The sequence below is a fragment of the Astyanax mexicanus genome, unplaced genomic scaffold (assembly GCF_023375975.1).
Source record: "Astyanax mexicanus isolate ESR-SI-001 unplaced genomic scaffold, AstMex3_surface scaffold_37, whole genome shotgun sequence".
In the NCBI taxonomy this organism is placed as follows: domain Eukaryota; kingdom Metazoa; phylum Chordata; class Actinopteri; order Characiformes; family Acestrorhamphidae; genus Astyanax; species Astyanax mexicanus.
This window is the reverse complement of record NW_026040047.1, coordinates 649246-667025: the sequence shown is the minus strand read 5'-3', so window position 1 is coordinate 667025 and position 17780 is coordinate 649246.

Below are 17780 nucleotides of genomic sequence, written 5' to 3'. Positions count from 1 at the left end.
GGGTTAGCTGAGTGAGCTGGGTTTAGCAGAGTGAGCTGGGTTTAGCTGAGTGAGCTGGGTTTAGCTGAGTGAGCTAAAAGAGCTGAGTGAGCTGGTTTAGCTGAGTGAGCTGGGTTTAGCTGAGTGAGCTGGGTTAGCTGAGTGAGCTAGGTTTAGCTGAGTGAGTTGGTTTACCTGAGTGAGCTGGGTTTAGCTGAGTGAGCTGGGTTTAGCTGAGTGAGCTAGAAGAGCTGAGTGAGCTGGTGTAGCTGAGTGACCTGGTGTAGCTGAGTGACCTGGGTTTAGCTGAGTGAGCTGGGTTTAGCCGAGTGAGCTGGTGTAGCTCAGTAAGCTGGGTTTAGCTGAGTGAGCTGGGTTTAGCTGAGTGAGCTGGGTTTAGCTGAGTGAGCTGGATTTTGCTGGGTTTAGCTGAGTGAGCTGGGTTTAGCTGTGTGAGCTGGATTTAGCTGAGTGAGCTGGGTTTAGCTGAGTGAGCTGGATTTAGCTGGGTTTAGTTGAGTGAGCTGGGTTTAGCTGAGTGAGCTGGGTTAAGATGAGTGAGCTGGGTTAAGATGAGTGAGCTGGGTTTAGCTGAGTGAGCTGGTTTAGCTGAGTGAGCTGGTTTAGCTCAGTGAGCTGGTTTAGCTGAGTGAGCTGGGTTTAGGTGAGTGAGCTGGATTCAGCTGAGTGAGCTGGGTTAAGCTGAGTGAGCTGGGTTTAGCTGAGTCAGCTTGTTTAGCTGAGTCAGCTTGTTTAGCTGAGTGAGCTAGTTTAGCTGAGTGAGCTGGTGTAGCTGAGTGAGCTGGGTTTAGCTGAGTGAGCTGGGTTAGCTGAGTGAGCTGGGTTTAGCTGTGTGAGCTGGATTTAGCTGAGTGAGCTGGGTTTAGCTGAGTGACCTGGTGTAGCTGAGTGACCTGGGTTTAGCTGAGTGAGCTGGGTTTAGCCGAGTGAGCTGGTGTAGCTGAGTGAGCTGGGTTTAGCTGAGTGAGCTGGGTTAGCTGAGTGAGCTGGGTTTAGCTGAGTGAGCTGGATTTTGCTGGGTTTAGCTGAGTGAGCTGGGTTTAGCTGTGTGAGCTGGATTTAGCTGAGTGAGCTGGGTTTAGCTGAGTGAGCTGGATTTAGCTGGGTTTAGTTGAGTGAGCTGGGTTTAGCTGAGTGAGCTGGGTTAAGATGAGTGAGCTGGGTTAAGCTGAGTGAGCTGGTTTAGCTGAGTGAGCTGGGTTTAGCTGAGTGAGCTGGATTTAGCTGGGTTTAGTTGAGTGAGCTGGGTTTAGTTGAGTGAGCTGGGTTTAGCTGAGTGAGCTGGGTTAAGATGAGTGAGCTGGGTTAAGCTGAGTGAGCTGGTTTAGCTCAGTGAGCTGGTTTAGCTGAGTGAGCTGGTTTAGCTGAGTGAGCTGGGTTTAGGTGAGTGAGCTGGGTTTAGCTGAGTGAGCTGGATTCAGCTGAGTGAGCTGGGTTAAGCTGAGCGAGCTGGGTTTAGCTGAGCGAGCTGGGTTAAGCTGAGTGAGCTGGGTTTAGCTGAGTGAGATGGGTTAAGCTGAGTGAGCTGCTTTAGCTGAGTGAGCTATGTTTAGCTGAGTGAGCTGGGTTTAGCTGAGTGAGCTGTGTTTAGCTGAGTGAGCTGGGTTTAGCTGAGTGAGCTAGAAGAGCAGAGGGAGCTGTGTTAAGCTGAGAGAGCTGGGTTTAGCTGAGTGAGCTGGGTTTAGCTGAGTGAGCTGGTTTAGCTGAGTGAGCTGGGTTAGCTGAGCGAGCTGGGTTTAAATGAGTGAGCTGGGTTTAGCTGAGTGAGCTGGGTTAGCTGAGTGAGCTGGGTTAGCTGAGTGAGCTGGTTTAGCTGAGTGAGCTGGTTTAGCTAAGTGAGCTAGAAGAGCTGAGTGAGCTGGGTTTACCTGAATGAGCTGGTGTAGCTGAGTGAGCTGGGTTTAGCTGAGTGAGCTGGGTTTAGCTGAGTGAGCTGGGTTTAGCTGAGTGAGCTGGGTTAAGCTGAGCGAGCTGGTTTAGCTGAGTGAGCTGGGTTAGCTGAGTGAGCTGGGTTAGCTGAGTGAGCTGGTTTTAGCTGAGTGAGCTGGTTTTAGCTGAGTGAGCTGGGTTTAGCTGAGTGAGCTGGTTTAGCTGAGTGAGCTGGTTTAGCTGAGTGAGCTGGTTTAGCTGAGTGAGCTGGGTTTAGCTGAGTGAGCTGGTTTAGCTGAGTGAGCTGGATTAGCTGAGTGAGCTGGGTTAGCTGAGTGAGCTGGGTTAGCTGAGTGAGCTGGGTTAGCTGAGTGAGCTGGGTTTAGCTGAGTGAGCTGGGTTAAGCTGAGTGAGCTGGGTTTAGCTGAGTGAGCTGGGTTAGCTGAGTGAGCTGGTTTAGCTGAGTGAGCTAGAAGAGCTGAGTGAGCTGGGTTTACCTGAATGAGCTGGTGTAGCTGAGTCAGCTGGGATTAGCTGAGTGAGCTGGGTTAAGCTGAGTGAGCTGGGTTAAACTGAGTGAGTTGGTTTAGCTGAGTGAGCTGGTTTAGCTGAGTGAGCTGGTTTAGCTGAGTGAGCTAGAAGAGCTGAGTGAGCTGGGTTTACCTGAGTGAGCTGGTGTAGCTGAGTGAGCTGGGTTAGCTGAGTGAGCGAGAAGAGCTGAGTGAGCTGGTTTAGCTGAGTGAGCCGGTTTAGCTGAGTGAGGTAGAAGAGCCAAGTGAGATGGTTTAGCTGAGTGAGCTGGTTTAGCTGAGTGAGCTGGTTTAGCTAAGTGAGCTGGGTTTACCTGAGTCAGCTGGGTTTAGCTGAGTGAGCTGGGTTTAGCTGAGTGAGCTGGTTTAGCTGAGTGAGCTGGTTTAGCTGAGTGAGCTGGTTTAGCTGAGTGAGCTGGGTTTAGCTGAGTGAGCTGGTTTAGCTGAGTGAGCTGGTTTAGCTGAGTGAGCTGGGTTTAGCTGAGTGAGCTGGTTTAGCTGAGTGAGCTGGGTTAGCTGAGTGAGCTGGTTTAGCTGACTGAGCTAGAAGAGCTGAGTGAGCTGGGTTTACCTGAATGAGCTGGTGTAGCTGAGTCAGCTGGCTTTAGCTGAGTCAGCTGGCTTTAGCTGAGTGAGCTGGGTTTAGCTGAGTGAGCTGGTTTAGCTGAGTGAGCTGGTTTAGCTGAGTGAGGTAGAAGAGCCGAGTGAGCTGGTTTAGCTGAGTGAGCTGGTTTAGCTGAGTGAGCTGGTTTAGCTAAGTGAGCTAGAAGAGCTGAGTGAGCTGGGTTTACCTGAATGAGCTGGGTTTAGCTGAGTGAGCTGGGTTTAGCTGAGTGAGCTGGGTTTAGCTGAGTGAGCTAGAAGAGCTGAGTGAGCTGGTGTAGCCGAGTGAGCTGGGTTTAGCCGAGTGAGCTGGTGTAGCCGAGTGAGCTGGTGTAGCCGAGTGAGCTGGGTTTAGCTGAGTGAGTTGGTTTAGCTGAGTGAGCTGGGTTTAGCCGAGTGAGCTGGGTTTAGCCGAGTGAGCTGGGTTTAGCCGAGTGAGCTGGTTTAGCCGAGTGAGCTGGGTTTAGCCGAGTGAGTTGGTTTAGCTGAGGTAGCTGGGTTTCGCTGAGTGAGCTGGGTTAAGCTGAGTGAGCTGGTTTAGCTGAGTGAGCTGGGTTTAGCTGAGTCAGCTTGTTTAGCTGAGTGAGCTGGTTTAGCTGAGTGAGCTGGGTTTAGCTGAGTGAGCTGGGTTAGCTGAGTGAGCTGGTTTAGCTGAGTGAGCTGGTTTAGCTGAGTGAGCTGGTTTAGCTAAGTGAGCTAGAAGAGCTGAGTGAGCTGGGTTTACCTGAATGAGCTGGTGTAGCTGAGTCAGCTGGGTTTAGCTGAGTGAGCTGGGTTTAGCTGAGTGAGCTGGTTTAGCTGAGTGAGCTGGGTTTAGCTGAGTGAGCTGGTTTAGCTGAGTGAGCTGGTTTAGCTGAGTGAGCTGGGTTAGCTGAGTGAGCTGGTTTAGCTGAGTGAGGTAGAAGAGCCGAGTGAGGTAGAAGAGCCGAGTGAGCTGGTTTAGACGAGTGAGCTGGGTTTAGCCGAGTGAGTTGGTTTAGCTGAGTGAGCTGGGTTTAGCTGAGTGAGCTGGGTTTAGCTGAGTGAGCTGGGTTTAGCTGAGTGAGCTGGCTTAGCTGAGTGAGCTGGTTTAGCTGAGTGAGCTGGGTTTAGCTGAGTGAGCTGGGTTAGCTGAGTGAGCTGGGTTTAGCTGAGTGAGCTGGGTTTAGCTGAGTGAGCTGGGTTTAGCTGAGTGAGCTGGCTTAGCTGAGTGAGCTGGTTTAGCTGAGTGAGCTGGGTTTAGCTGAGTGAGCTGGGTTTAGCTGAGTGAGCTGGGTTTAGCTGAGTGAGCTGGCTTAGCTGAGTGAGCTGGTTTAGCTGAGTGAGCTGGGTTTAGCTGAGTGAGCTGGGTTTAGCTGAGTGAGCTGGGTTTAGCTGAGTGAGCTGGGTTTAGCTGAGTGAGCTGGCTTAGCTGAGTGAGCTGGTTTAGCTGAGTGAGCTGGGTTTAGCTGAGTGAGCTGGTTTAGCTGAGTGAGCTGGGTTAGCTGAGTGAGCTGGGTTTAGCAGAGTGAGCTGGGTTTAGCTGAGTGAGCTGGGTTTAGCTGAGTGAGCTAAAAGAGCTGAGTGAGCTGGTTTAGCTGAGTGAGCTGGGTTTAGCTGAGTGAGCTGGGTTAGCTGAGTGAGCTAGGTTTAGCTGAGTGAGTTGGTTTACCTGAGTGAGCTGGGTTTAGCTGAGTGAGCTGGGTTTAGCTGAGTGAGCTAGAAGAGCTGAGTGAGCTGGTGTAGCTGAGTGACCTGGTGTAGCTGAGTGACCTGGGTTTAGCTGAGTGAGCTGGGTTTAGCCGAGTGAGCTGGTGTAGCTCAGTAAGCTGGGTTTAGCTGAGTGAGCTGGGTTTAGCTGAGTGAGCTGGGTTTAGCTGAGTGAGCTGGATTTTGCTGGGTTTAGCTGAGTGAGCTGGGTTTAGCTGTGTGAGCTGGATTTAGCTGAGTGAGCTGGGTTTAGCTGAGTGAGCTGGATTTAGCTGGGTTTAGTTGAGTGAGCTGGGTTTAGCTGAGTGAGCTGGGTTAAGATGAGTGAGCTGGGTTAAGATGAGTGAGCTGGGTTTAGCTGAGTGAGCTGGTTTAGCTGAGTGAGCTGGTTTAGCTCAGTGAGCTGGTTTAGCTGAGTGAGCTGGTTTAGCTGAGTGAGCTGGGTTTAGGTGAGTGAGCTGGATTCAGCTGAGTGAGCTGGGTTAAGCTGAGTGAGCTGGGTTTAGCTGAGTCAGCTTGTTTAGCTGAGTCAGCTTGTTTAGCTGAGTGAGCTAGTTTAGCTGAGTGAGCTGGTGTAGCTGAGTGAGCTGGATTTAGCTGAGTGAGCTGGGTTTAGCTGAGTGACCTGGTGTAGCTGAGTGACCTGGGTTTAGCTGAGTGAGCTGGGTTTAGCCGAGTGAGCTGGTGTAGCTGAGTGAGCTGGGTTTAGCTGAGTGAGCTGGGTTAGCTGAGTGAGCTGGGTTTAGCTGAGTGAGCTGGATTTTGCTGGGTTTAGCTGAGTGAGCTGGGTTTAGCTGTGTGAGCTGGATTTAGCTGAGTGAGCTGGGTTTAGCTGAGTGAGCTGGATTTAGCTGGGTTTAGTTGAGTGAGCTGGGTTTAGCTGAGTGAGCTGGGTTAAGATGAGTGAGCTGGGTTAAGCTGAGTGAGCTGGTTTAGCTGAGTGAGCTGGGTTTAGCTGAGTGAGCTGGATTTAGCTGGGTTTAGTTGAGTGAGCTGGGTTTAGTTGAGTGAGCTGGGTTTAGCTGAGTGAGCTGGGTTAAGATGAGTGAGCTGGGTTAAGCTGAGTGAGCTGGTTTAGCTCAGTGAGCTGGTTTAGCTGAGTGAGCTGGTTTAGCTGAGTGAGCTGGGTTTAGGTGAGTGAGCTGGGTTTAGCTGAGTGAGCTGGATTCAGCTGAGTGAGCTGGGTTAAGCTGAGCGAGCTGGGTTTAGCTGAGTGAGCTGGGTTAAGCTGAGTGAGCTGGGTTTAGCTGAGTGAGATGGGTTAAGCTGAGTGAGCTGCTTTAGCTGAGTGAGCTATGTTTAGCTGAGTGAGCTGTGTTTAGCTGAGTGAGCTGGGTTTAGCTGAGTGAGCTAGAAGAGCAGAGGGAGCTGTGTTAAGCTGAGAGAGCTGGGTTTAGCTGAGTGAGCTGGGTTTAGCTGAGTGAGCTGGTTTAGCTGAGTGAGCTGGGTTAGCTGAGCGAGCTGGGTTTAAATGAGTGAGCTGGGTTTAGCTGAGTGAGCTGGGTTAGCTGAGTGAGCTGGGTTAGCTGAGTGAGCTGGTTTAGCTGAGTGAGCTGGTTTAGCTAAGTGAGCTAGAAGAGCTGAGTGAGCTGGGTTTACCTGAGTGAGCTGGTGTAGCTGAGTGAGCTGGGTTTAGCTGAGTGAGCTGGGTTTAGCTGAGTGAGCTGGGTTTAGCTGAGTGAGCTGGTTTAGCTGAGTGAGCTGGTTTAGCTGAGTGAGCTGGGTTAAGCTGAGCGAGCTGGTTTAGCTGAGTGAGCTGGGTTAGCTGAGTGAGCTGGGTTAGCTGAGTGAGCTGGTTTTAGCTGAGTGAGCTGGTTTTAGCTGAGTGAGCTGGGTTTAGCTGAGTGAGCTGGTTTAGCTGAGTGAGCTGGTTTAGCTGAGTGAGCTGGTTTAGCTGAGTGAGCTGGGTTTAGCTGAGTGAGCTGGTTTAGCTGAGTGAGCTGGGTTAGCTGAGTGAGCTGGGTTAGCTGAGTGAGCTGGTTTAGCTGAGTGAGCTGGTTTAGCTGAGTGAGCTAGAAGAGCTGAGTGAGCTGGGTTTACCTGAATGAGCTGGTGTAGCTGAGTCAGCTGGGATTAGCTGAGTGAGCTGGGTTAAGCTGAGTGAGCTGGGTTAAACTGAGTGAGTTGGTTTAGCTGAGTGAGCTGGTTTAGCTGAGTGAGCTGGTTTAGCTGAGTGAGCTGGGTTTACCTGAGTGAGCTGGTGTAGCTGAGTGAGCTGGGTTAGCTGAGTGAGCGAGAAGAGCTGAGTGAGCTGGTTTAGCTGAGTGAGCTGGTTTAGCTGAGTGAGCTGGTTTAGCTGAGTGAGGTAGAAGAGCCAAGTGAGATGGTTTAGCTGAGTGAGCTGGTTTAGCTGAGTGAGCTGGTTTAGCTAAGTGAGCTGGGTTTACCTGAGTCAGCTGGGTTTAGCTGAGTGAGCTGGGTTTAGCTGAGTGAGCTGGTTTAGCTGAGTGAGCTGGTTTAGCTGAGTGAGCTGGTTTAGCTGAGTGAGCTGGGTTTAGCTGAGTGAGCTGGTTTAGCTGAGTGAGCTGGTTTAGCTGAGTGAGCTGGGTTTAGCTGAGTGAGCTGGTTTAGCTGAGTGAGCTGGTTTAGCTGAGTGAGCTGGTTTAGCTGACTGAGCTAGAAGAGCTGAGTGAGCTGGGTTTACCTGAATGAGCTGGTGTAGCTGAGTCAGCTGGCTTTAGCTGAGTCAGCTGGCTTTAGCTGAGTGAGCTGGGTTTAGCTGAGTGAGCTGGTTTAGCTGAGTGAGCTGGTTTAGCTGAGTGAGGTAGAAGAGCCGAGTGAGCTGGTTTAGCTGAGTGAGCTGGTTTAGCTGAGTGAGCTGGTTTAGCTAAGTGAGCTAGAAGAGCTGAGTGAGCTGGGTTTACCTGAATGAGCTGGGTTTAGCTGAGTGAGCTGGGTTTAGCTGAGTGAGCTGGGTTTAGCTGAGTGAGCTGGGTTTAGCTGAGTGAGCTGGTTTAGCTGAGTGAGCTGGGTTTAGCTGAGTGAGCTGGTTTAGCTGAGTGAGCTGGTTTAGCTGAGTGAGCTGGGTTAGCTGAGTGAGCTGGTTTAGCTGAGTGAGCTGGTTTAGCTGAATGAGCTGGTGTAGCTGAGTCAGCTGGGTTTAGCTGAGTGAGCTGGTGTAGCTGAGTCAGCTGGGTTTAGCTGAGTGAGCTGGGTTTAGCTGAGTGAGCTGGGTTTAGCTGAGTGAGCTGGGTTAAGCTGAGTGAGCTGGGTTAAGCTGAGTGAGTTGGTTTAGCTGAGTGAGCTGGTTTAGCTGAGTGAGCTGGTTTAGCTGAGTGAGCTAGAAGAGCTGAGTAAGCTGGGTTTACCTGAGTGAGCTGGTGTAGCTGAGTCAGCTGGGTTTAGCTGAGTGAGCTGGGTTAGCTGAGTGAGCGAGAAGAGCTGAGTGAGCTGGTTTAGCTGAGTGAGCTGGTTTAGCTGAGTGAGCTGGTTTAGCTGAGTGAGGTAAAAGAGCCGAGTGAGCTGGGTTTAGCCGAGTGAGCTGGGTTTAGCCGAGTGAGCTGGGTTTCGCTGAGTGAGCTGGGTTTCGCTGAGTGAGCTGGGTTTCGCTGAGTGAGCTGTGTTAAGCTGAGTGAGCTGGTTTAGCTGAGTGAGCTGGGTTTAGCTGAGTGAGCTGGTTTAGCTGAGTGAGCTGGTTTAGCTGAGTGAGCTGGGTTAGCTGAGTGAGCTGGGTTAGCTGAGTGAGCTGGGTTTAGCAGAGTGAGCTGGGTTTAGCTGAGTGAGCTGGGTTTAGCTGAGTGAGCTAAAAGAGCTGAGTGAGCTGGTTTAGCTGAGTGAGCTGGTTTAGCTGAGTGAGCTGGGTTAGCTGAGTGAGCTGGGTTTAGCTGAGTGAGCTGGGTTTAGCTGAGTGAGTTGGTTTACCTGAGTGAGCTGGGTTTAGCTGAGTGAGCTGGGTTGAGCTGAGTGAGCTGGTGTAGCTGAGTCACCTGGTGTAGCTGAGTGACCTGGGTTTAGCTGAGTGAGCTGGGTTTAGCCGAGTGAGCTGGTGTAGCTGAGTGAGCTGGGTTTAGCTGAGTGAGCTGGGTTAGCTGAGTGAGCTGGGTTTAGCTGAGTGAGCTGGATTTTGCTGGGTTTAGCTGAGTGAGCTGGGTTTAGCTGTGTGAGCTGGATTTAGCTGAGTGAGCTGGATTTAGCTGAGTGAGCTGGATTTAGCTGGGTTTAGTTGAGTGAGCTGGTTTAGCTGAGTGAGCTGGGTTTAGCTGAGTGAGCTGGTTTAGCTGAGTGAGCTGGGTTAGCTGAGTGAGCTGGGTTAGCTGAGTGAGCTGGGTTAGCTGACTGAGCTAGAAGAGCTGAGTGAGCTGGTGTAGCTGAGTCAGCTGGCTTTAGCTGAGTGAGCTGGGTTAAGCTGAGTGAGCTGGGTTAAGCTGAGTGAGTTGGTTTAGCTCAGTGAGCTGGTTTAGCTGAGTGAGCTGGTTTAGCTGAGTGAGGTAGAAGAGCCGAGTGAGCTGGTTTAGCTGAGTGAGCTAAGTGAGCTAGAAGAGCTGAGTGAGCTGGGTTTAGCTGAGTGAGCTGGGTTTAGCCGAGTGAGCTGGTGTAGCTGAGTGAGCTGGGTTTAGCTGAGTGAGCTGGGTTAGCTGAGTGAGCTGGGTTTAGCTGAGTGAGCTGGGTTTAGCTGATTGAGCTGGATTTTGCTGGGTTTAGCTGAGTGAGCTGGGTTTAGCTGTGTGAGCTGGATTTAGCTGAGTGAGCTGGATTTAGCTGAGTGAGCTGGATTTAGCTGGGTTTAGTTGAGTGAGCTGGTTTAGCTGAGTGAGCTGGGTTTAGCTGAGTGAGCTGGGATAGCTGAGTGAGCTGGTTTAGCTGACTGAGCTAGAAGAGCTGAGTGAGCTGGGTTTACCTGAATGAGCTGGTGTAGCTGAGTCAGCTGGCTTTAGCTGAGTGAGCTGGGTTAAGCTGAGTGAGCTGGGTTAAGCTGAGTGAGTTGGTTTAGCTGAGTGAGCTAAGTGAGCTAGAAGAGCTGAGTGAGCTGGGTTTACCTGAATGAGCTGGTGTAGCTGAGTCAGCTGGGTTTAGCTGAGTGAGCTGGGTTTACCTGAATGAGCTGGTGTAGCTGAGTCAGCTGGGTTTAGCTGAGTGAGCTGGGTTTAGCTGAGTGAGCTGGGTTTAGCTGAGTGAGCTGGTTTAGCTGAGTGAGCTGGGTTTAGCTGAGTGAGCTGGTTTAGCTGAGTGAGCTGGTTTAGCTGAGTGAGCTGGGTTAGCTGAGTGAGCTGGTTTAGCTGAATGAGCTGGTGTAGCTGAGTCAGCTGGGTTTAGCTGAGTGAGCTGGTTTAGCTGAGTGAGCTGGGTTTAGCTGAGTGAGCTGGTTTAGCTGAGTGAGCTGGGTTAGCTGAGTGAGCTGGGTTAGCTGAGTGAGCTGGTTTAGCTGAGTGAGCTGGTTTAGCTGAATGAGCTGGTGTAGCTGAGTCAGCTGGGTTTAGCTGAGTGAGCTGGTGTAGCTGAGTCAGCTGGGTTTAGCTGAGTGAGCTGGGTTTAGCTGAGTGAGCTGGGTTTAGCTGAGTGAGCTGGGTTAAGCTGAGTGAGCTGGGTTAAGCTGAGTGAGTTGGTTTAGCTGAGTGAGCTGGTTTAGCTGAGTGAGCTGGTTTAGCTGAGTGAGCTAGAAGAGCTGAGTAAGCTGGGTTTACCTGAGTGAGCTGGTGTAGCTGAGTCAGCTGGGTTTAGCTGAGTGAGCTGGGTTAGCTGAGTGAGCGAGAAGAGCTGAGTGAGCTGGTTTAGCTGAGTGAGCTGGTTTAGCTGAGTGAGCTGGTTTAGCTGAGTGAGGTAGAAGAGCCGAGTGAGCTGGGTTTAGCCGAGTGAGCTGGGTTTAGCCGAGTGAGCTGGGTTTACCTGAGTGAGCTGGGTTTCGCTGAGTGAGCTGGGTTTCGCTGAGTGAGCTGTATTAAGCTGAGTGAGCTGGTTTAGCTGAGTGAGCTGGGTTTAGCTGAGTGAGCTGGTTTAGCTGAGTGAGCTGGTTTAGCTGAGTGAGCTGGGTTAGCTGAGTGAGCTGGGTTAGCTGAGTGAGCTGGGTTTAGCAGAGTGAGCTGGGTTTAGCTGAGTGAGCTGGGTTTAGCTGAGTGAGCTAAAAGAGCTGAGTGAGCTGGTTTAGCTGAGTGAGCTGGTTTAGCTGAGTGAGCTGGGTTAGCTGAGTGAGCTGGGTTTAGCTGAGTGAGCTGGGTTTAGCTGAGTGAGTTGGTTTACCTGAGTGAACTGGGTTTAGCTGAGTGAGCTGGGTTGAGCTGAGTGAGCTGGTGTAGCTGAGTCACCTGGTGTAGCTGAGTGACCTGGGTTTAGCTGAGTGAGCTGGGTTTAGCCGAGTGAGCTGGTGTAGCTGAGTGAGCTGGGTTTAGCTGAGTGAGCTGGGTTAGCTGAGTGAGCTGGGTTTAGCTGAGTGAGCTGGATTTTGCTGGGTTTAGCTGAGTGAGCTGGGTTTAGCTGTGTGAGCTGGATTTAGCTGAGTGAGCTGGATTTAGCTGAGTGAGCTGGATTTAGCTGGGTTTAGTTGAGTGAGCTGGTTTAGCTAAGTGAGCTGGGTTTAGCTGAGTGAGCTGGTTTAGCTGAGTGAGCTGGGTTAGCTGAGTGAGCTGGGTTAGCTGAGTGAGCTGGGTTAGCTGACTGAGCTAGAAGAGCTGAGTGAGCTGGTGTAGCTGAGTCAGCTGGCTTTAGCTGAGTGAGCTGGGTTAAGCTGAGTGAGCTGGGTTAAGCTGAGTGAGTTGGTTTAGCTCAGTGAGCTGGTTTAGCTGAGTGAGCTGGTTTAGCTGAGTGAGGTAGAAGAGCCGAGTGAGCTGGTTTAGCTGAGTGAGCTAAGTGAGCTAGAAGAGCTGAGTGAGCTGGGTTTAGCTGAGTGAGCTGGGTTTAGCCGAGTGAGCTGGTGTAGCTGAGTGAGCTGGGTTTAGCTGAGTGAGCTGGGTTAGCTGAGTGAGCTGGGTTTAGCTGAGTGAGCTGGGTTTAGCTGTTTGAGCTGGATTTTGCTGGGTTTAGCTGAGTGAGCTGGGTTTAGCTGTGTGAGCTGGATTTAGCTGAGTGAGCTGGATTTAGCTGAGTGAGCTGGATTTAGCTGGGTTTAGTTGAGTGAGCTGGTTTAGCTGAGTGAGCTGGGTTTAGCTGAGTGAGCTGGGTTAGCTGAGTGAGCTGGTTTAGCTGACTGAGCTAGAAGAGCTGAGTGAGCTGGGTTTACCTGAATGAGCTGGTGTAGCTGAGTCAGCTGGCTTTAGCTGAGTGAGCTGGGTTAAGCTGAGTGAGCTGGGTTAAGCTGAGTGAGTTGGTTTAGCTCAGTGAGCTGGTTTAGCTGAGTGAGCTGGTTTAGCTGAGTGAGCTGGTTTAGCTGAGTGAGGTAGAAGAGCCGAGTGAGCTGGTTTAGCTGAGTGAGCTAAGTGAGCTAGAAGAGCTGAGTGAGCTGGGTTTACCTGAATGAGCTGGTGTAGCTGAGTCAGCTGGGTTTAGCTGAGTGAGCTGGGTTTAGCTGAGTGAGCTGGGTTTAGCTGAGTGAGCTGGTTTAGCTGAGTGAGCTGGGTTTAGCTGAGTGAGCTGGTTTAGCTGAGTGAGCTGGTTTAGCTGAGTGAGCTGGGTTAGCTGAGTGAGCTGGTTTAGCTGAGTGAGCTGGTTTAGCTGAATGAGCTGGTGTAGCTGAGTCAGCTGGGTTTAGCTGAGTGAGCTGGTGTAGCTGAGTCAGCTGGGTTTAGCTGAGTGAGCTGGGTTTAGCTGAGTGAGCTGGGTTTAGCTGAGCGAGCTGGGTTAAGCTGAGTGAGCTGGGTTAAGCTGAGTGAGCTGGGTTAAGCTGAGTGAGTTGGTTTAGCTGAGTGAGCTGGTTTAGCTGAGTGAGCTGGTTTAGCTGAGTGAGCTAGAAGAGCTGAGTGAGCTGGGTTTACCTGAGTGAGCTGGTGTAGCTGAGTCAGCTGGGTTTAGCTGAGTGAGCTGGGTTTACCTGAGTGAGCTGGGTTTAGCTGAGTGAGCTGGTTTAGCTGAGTGAGCTGGTTTAGCTGAGTGAGCTGGTTTAGCTGAGTGAGGTAGAAGAGCAGAGTGAGCTGGGTTTAGCCGAGTGAGCTGGGTTTCGCTGAGTGAGCTGGGTTTCGCTGAGTGAGCTGGGTTTCGCTGAGTGAGCTGGGTTTCGCTGAGTGAGCTGGGTTAAGCTGAGTGAGCTGGTTTAGCTGAGTGAGCTGGGTTTAGCTGAGTGAGCTGGTTTAGCTGAGTGAGCTGGTTTAGCTGAGTGAGCTGGTTTAGCTGAGTGAGCTGGGTTAGCTGAGTGAGCTGGGTTAGCTGAGTGAGCTGGGTTTAGCAGAGTGAGCTGGGTTTAGCTGAGTGAGCTGGGTTTAGCTGAGTGAGCTAAAAGAGCTGAGTGAGCTGGTTTAGCTGAGTGAGCTGGTTTAGCTGAGTGAGCTGGGTTTAGCTGAGTGAGCTGGGTTAGCTGAGTGAGTTGGTTTACCTGAGTGAGCTGGGTTTAGCTGAGTGAGCTGGGTTGAGCTGAGTGAGCTGGGTTTAGCTGAGTCACCTGGTGTAGCTGAGTGACCTGGGTTTAGCTGAGTGAGCTGGGTTTAGCCGAGTGAGCTGGTGTAGCTGAGTGAGCTGGGTTTAGCTGAGTGAGCTGGGTTAGCTGAGTGACCTGGGTTTAGCTGAGTGAGCTGGATTTAGCAGGGTTTAGCTGAGTGAGCTGGGTTTAGCTGTGTGAGCTGGATTTAGCTGAGTGAGCTGGATTTAGCTGAGTGAGCTGGATTTAGCTGGGTTTAGTTGAGTGAGCTGGGTTTAGCTGAGTGAGCTGGGTTAAGATGAGTGAGCTGGGTCAAGATGAGTGAGCTGGGTTAAGATGAGTGAGCTGGGTTTAGCTGAGTGAGCTGGTTTAGCTGAGTGAGCTGGGTTTAGGTGAGTGAGCTGGGTTAAGCTGAGTGAGCTGGGTTAAGCTGAGTGAGCTGGGTTTAGCTGAGTGAGATGGGTTAATATGAGTGAGCTGGTTTAGCTGAGTGAGCTGTGTTTAGCTGAGTGAGCTGTGTTTAGCTGAGTGAGCTGGGTTTAGCCGAGTGAGCTGGGTTTAGCTGAGTGAGCTAGAAGAGCAGAGGGAGCTGTGTTAAGCTGAGAGAGCTGGGTTTAGCTGAGTGAGCTGGGTTTAGCTGAGTGAGCTGGTTTAGCTGAGTGAGCTGGGTTAGCTGAGTGAGCTGGGTTTACCAGAGTGAGCTGGGTTTACCAGAGTGAGCTGGGTTTAGCAGAGTGAGTTGGGTTTAGCTGAGTGAGCTGGGTTTAGCTGAGTGAGCTGGGTTTAGCTGAGTGAGCTGGGTTAAGCTGAGGGAGCTGGGTTAAGCTGAGTGAGCTGGTTTAGCTAAATGAGCTGGGTTTAGCTGAGTGAGCTAGAAGAGCAGAGGGAGCTGTGTTAAGCTGAGTGAGCTGGTTTAGCTGAGTGAGCTGGTTTAGCTGAGTGAGCTGGTGTAGCTGAGTGAGCTGGTGTAGCTGAGTGAGCTGGGTTTAGCTGAGTGAGCTGGGTTTAGCTGAGTGAGCTAAAAGAGCTGAGTGAGCTGGTTTAGCTGAGTGAGCTGGTTTAGCTGAGTGAGCTGGGTTTAGCTGAGTGAGCTGGGTTAGCTGAGTGAGTTGGTTTACCTGAGTGAGCTGGGTTTAGCTGAGTGAGCTGGGTTGAGCTGAGTGAGCTGGGTTTAGCTGAGTCACCTGGTGTAGCTGAGTGACCTGGGTTTAGCTGAGTGAGCTGGGTTTAGCCGAGTGAGCTGGTGTAGCTGAGTGAGCTGGGTTTAGCTGAGTGAGCTGGGTTTAGCTGAGTGACCTGGGTTTAGCTGAGTGAGCTGGATTTAGCAGGGTTTAGCTGAGTGAGCTGGGTTTAGCTGTGTGAGCTGGATTTAGCTGAGTGAGCTGGATTTAGCTGAGTGAGCTGGATTTAGCTGGGTTTAGTTGAGTGAGCTGGGTTTAGCTGAGTGAGCTGGGTTAAGATGAGTGAGCTGGGTCAAGATGAGTGAGCTGGGTTAAGATGAGTGAGCTGGGTTTAGCTGAGTGAGCTGGTTTAGCTGAGTGAGCTGGGTTTAGGTGAGTGAGCTGGGTTAAGCTGAGTGAGCTGGGTTAAGCTGAGTGAGCTGGGTTTAGCTGAGTGAGATGGGTTAATATGAGTGAGCTGGTTTAGCTGAGTGAGCTGTGTTTAGCTGAGTGAGCTGTGTTTAGCTGAGTGAGCTGGGTTTAGCCGAGTGAGCTGGGTTTAGCTGAGTGAGCTAGAAGAGCAGAGGGAGCTGTGTTAAGCTGAGAGAGCTGGGTTTAGCTGAGTGAGCTGGGTTTAGCTGAGTGAGCTGGTTTAGCTGAGTGAGCTGGGTTAGCTGAGTGAGCTGGGTTTACCAGAGTGAGCTGGGTTTACCAGAGTGAGCTGGGTTTAGCAGAGTGAGTTGGGTTTAGCTGAGTGAGCTGGGTTTAGCTGAGTGAGCTGGGTTTAGCTGAGTGAGCTGGGTTAAGCTGAGGGAGCTGGGTTAAGCTGAGTGAGCTGGTTTAGCTAAATGAGCTGGGTTTAGCTGAGTGAGCTGGTTTAGCTGAGTGAGCTGGTGTAGCTGAGTGAGCTGGTGTAGCTGAGTGAGCTGGGTTTAGCAGAGTGAGCTGGGTTTAGCAGAGTGAGCTGGGTTTAGCAGAGTGAGCTGGGTTTAGCTGAGTGAGCTAAAAGAGCTGAGTGAGCTGGTTTAGCTGAGTGAGCTGGGTTTAGCTGAGTGAGCTGGGTTTAGCTGAGTGAGTTGGTTTACCTGAGTGAGCTGGGTTTAGCTGAGTGAGCTGGGTTTAGCTGAGTGAGCTGGGTTTAGCTGAGTGAGCTGGATTTAGCTGAGTGAGCTGGGTTTAGCTGAGTGAGCTGGATTTAGCTGAGTGAGCTGGGTTAAGATGAGTGAGCTGGGTTAAGATGAGTGAGCTGGGTTAAGATGAGTGAGCTGGGTTTAGCTGAGTGAGCTGGTTTAGCTGAGTGAGCTGGTTTAGCTGAGTGAGCTGGTTTAGCTGAGTGAGTTGGGTTTAGGTGAGTGAGCTGGGTTTAGCTGAGTGAGCTGGATTTAGCTGAGTGAGCTGGGTTAAGCTGAGTGAGCTGGGTTAAGCTGAGTGAGCTGGGTTTAGCTGAGTGAGCTGGGTTAAGCTGAGTGAGCTGGGTTAAGCTGAGTGAGCTGGGTTAAGCTGAGTGAGCTGGTTTAGCTGAGTGAGCTGGCTTAAGATGAGTGAGCTGGTTTAGCAGAGTGAGCTGGGTTTAACTGAGTGAGCTGGTTTAGCAGAGTGAGCTGGGTTTAGCTGAGTGAGCTGGTTTAGCAGAGTGAGCTGGGTTTAGCTGAGTGAGCTGGTTTAGCTGAGTGAGCTGGGTTTAACTGAGTGAGCTGGGTTAAGCTGAGTGAGCTGGTTTAGCTGAGTGAGCTGGCTTAAGATGAGTGAGCTGGGTTTAGCTGAGTGAGCTGGTTTAGCTGAGTGAGCTGGGTTAGCTGAGTGAGCTGGGTTTAGCAGAGTGAGCTGGGTTTAGCTGAGTGAGCTGGGTTTAGCTGAGTGAGCTAAAAGAGCTGAGTGAGCTGGTTTAGCTGAGTGAGCTGGGTTTAGCTGAGTGAGCTGGGTTTAGCTGAGTGAGTTGGTTTACCTGAGTGAGCTGGGTTTAGCTGAGTGAGCTGGGTTTAGCTGAGTGAGCTGGTGTAGCTGAGTGACCTGGTGTAGCTGAGTGACCTGGTGTAGCTGAGTGACCTGGTGTAGCTGAGTGAACTGGGTTTAGCCGAGTGAGCTGGGTTTAGCCGAGTGAGCTGGTGTAGCTGAGTGAGCTGGGTTTAGCTGAGTGAGCTGGATTTAGCTGAGTGAGCTGGGTTAAGATGAGTGAGCTGGGTTAAGATGAGTGAGCTGGGTTTAGCTGAGTGAGCTGGTTTAGCTGAGTGAGCTGGTTTAGCTGAGTGAGCTGGTTTAGCTGAGTGAGTTGGGTTTAGGTGAGTGAGCTGGGTTTAGCTGAGTGACCTGGGTTTAGCTGAGTGAGTTGGTTTTGCTGAGTGATTTGGTTTTGCTGAGTGAGCTGGGTTAGCTGAGTGACCTGGGTTTAGCTGAGTGAGTTGGTTTTGCTGAGTGAGTTGGTTTTGCTGAGTGAGCTGGGTTAGCTGAGTGAGCTGGGTTTAGCCGAGTGAGCTGGGTTTAGCCGAGTGAGCTGGGTTTAGCCGAGTGAGCTGGTGTAGCCGAGTGAGCTGGGTTTAGCTGAGTGAGCTGGGTTTAGCCGAGTGAGCTGGTGTAGCCGAGTGAGCTCGGTTTAGCTGAGTGAGTTGGTTTAGCTGAGTGAGCTGGGTTTAGCCGAGTGAGCTGAGTTTTGCCGAGTGAGCTGGTTTAGCCGAGTGAGCTGGGTTCAGCCGAGTGAGCTGGTTTAGCTGAGTGAGCTGGGTTTCGCTGAGTGAGCTGGGTTAAGCTGAGTGAGATGGTTTAGCTGAGTGAGCTGGGTTTAGCTGAGTGAGCTGGTTTAGCTGAGTCAGCTGGGTTTAGCTGAGTCGGCTGGGTTTAGCTGAGTGAGCTGGTTTAGCTGAGTGAGCTGGTTTAGCTGAGTGAGCTGGGTTTAGCTGAGTGAGCTTGTTTAGCTGAGTGAGCTGGGTTAGCTGAGTGAGCTGGGTTTAGCTGAGTGAGCTGGGTTTAGCTGAGTGAGCTGGGTTTAGCTGAGTGAGCTGGGTTTAGCTGAGTGAGCTGGGTTAGCTGAGTGAGCTGGTTTAGCTGAGTGAGCTGGGTTTAGCTGAGTGAGCTGGGTTTAGCTGAGTGAGCTTGTTTAGCTGAGTGAGCTGGGTTAGCTGAGTGAGCTGGGTTTAGCTGAGTGAGCTGGGTTTAGCTGAGTGAGCTGGGTTTAGCTGAGTGAGCTGGGTTTAGCTGAGTGAGCTGGGTTAGCTGAGTGAGCTGGGTTTAGCTGAGTGAGCTGGGTTTAGCTGAGTGAGCTGGTTTAGCTGAGTGAGCTGGTTTAGCTGAGTGAGCTGGTTTAGCTGAGTGAGCTAGAAGAGCTGAGTGAGCTGGGTTTCCTGAATGAGCTGGTGTAGCTGAGTCAGCTGGGTTTAGCTGAGTGAGCTGGGTTAAGCTGAGTGAGTTGGTTTAGCTGAGTGAGATGGTTTAGCTGAGTGAGTTGGTTTAGCTGAGTGAGATGGTTTAGCTGAGTGAGCTGGTGTAGCTGAGTCAGCTGGGTTTAGCTGAGTCAGCTGG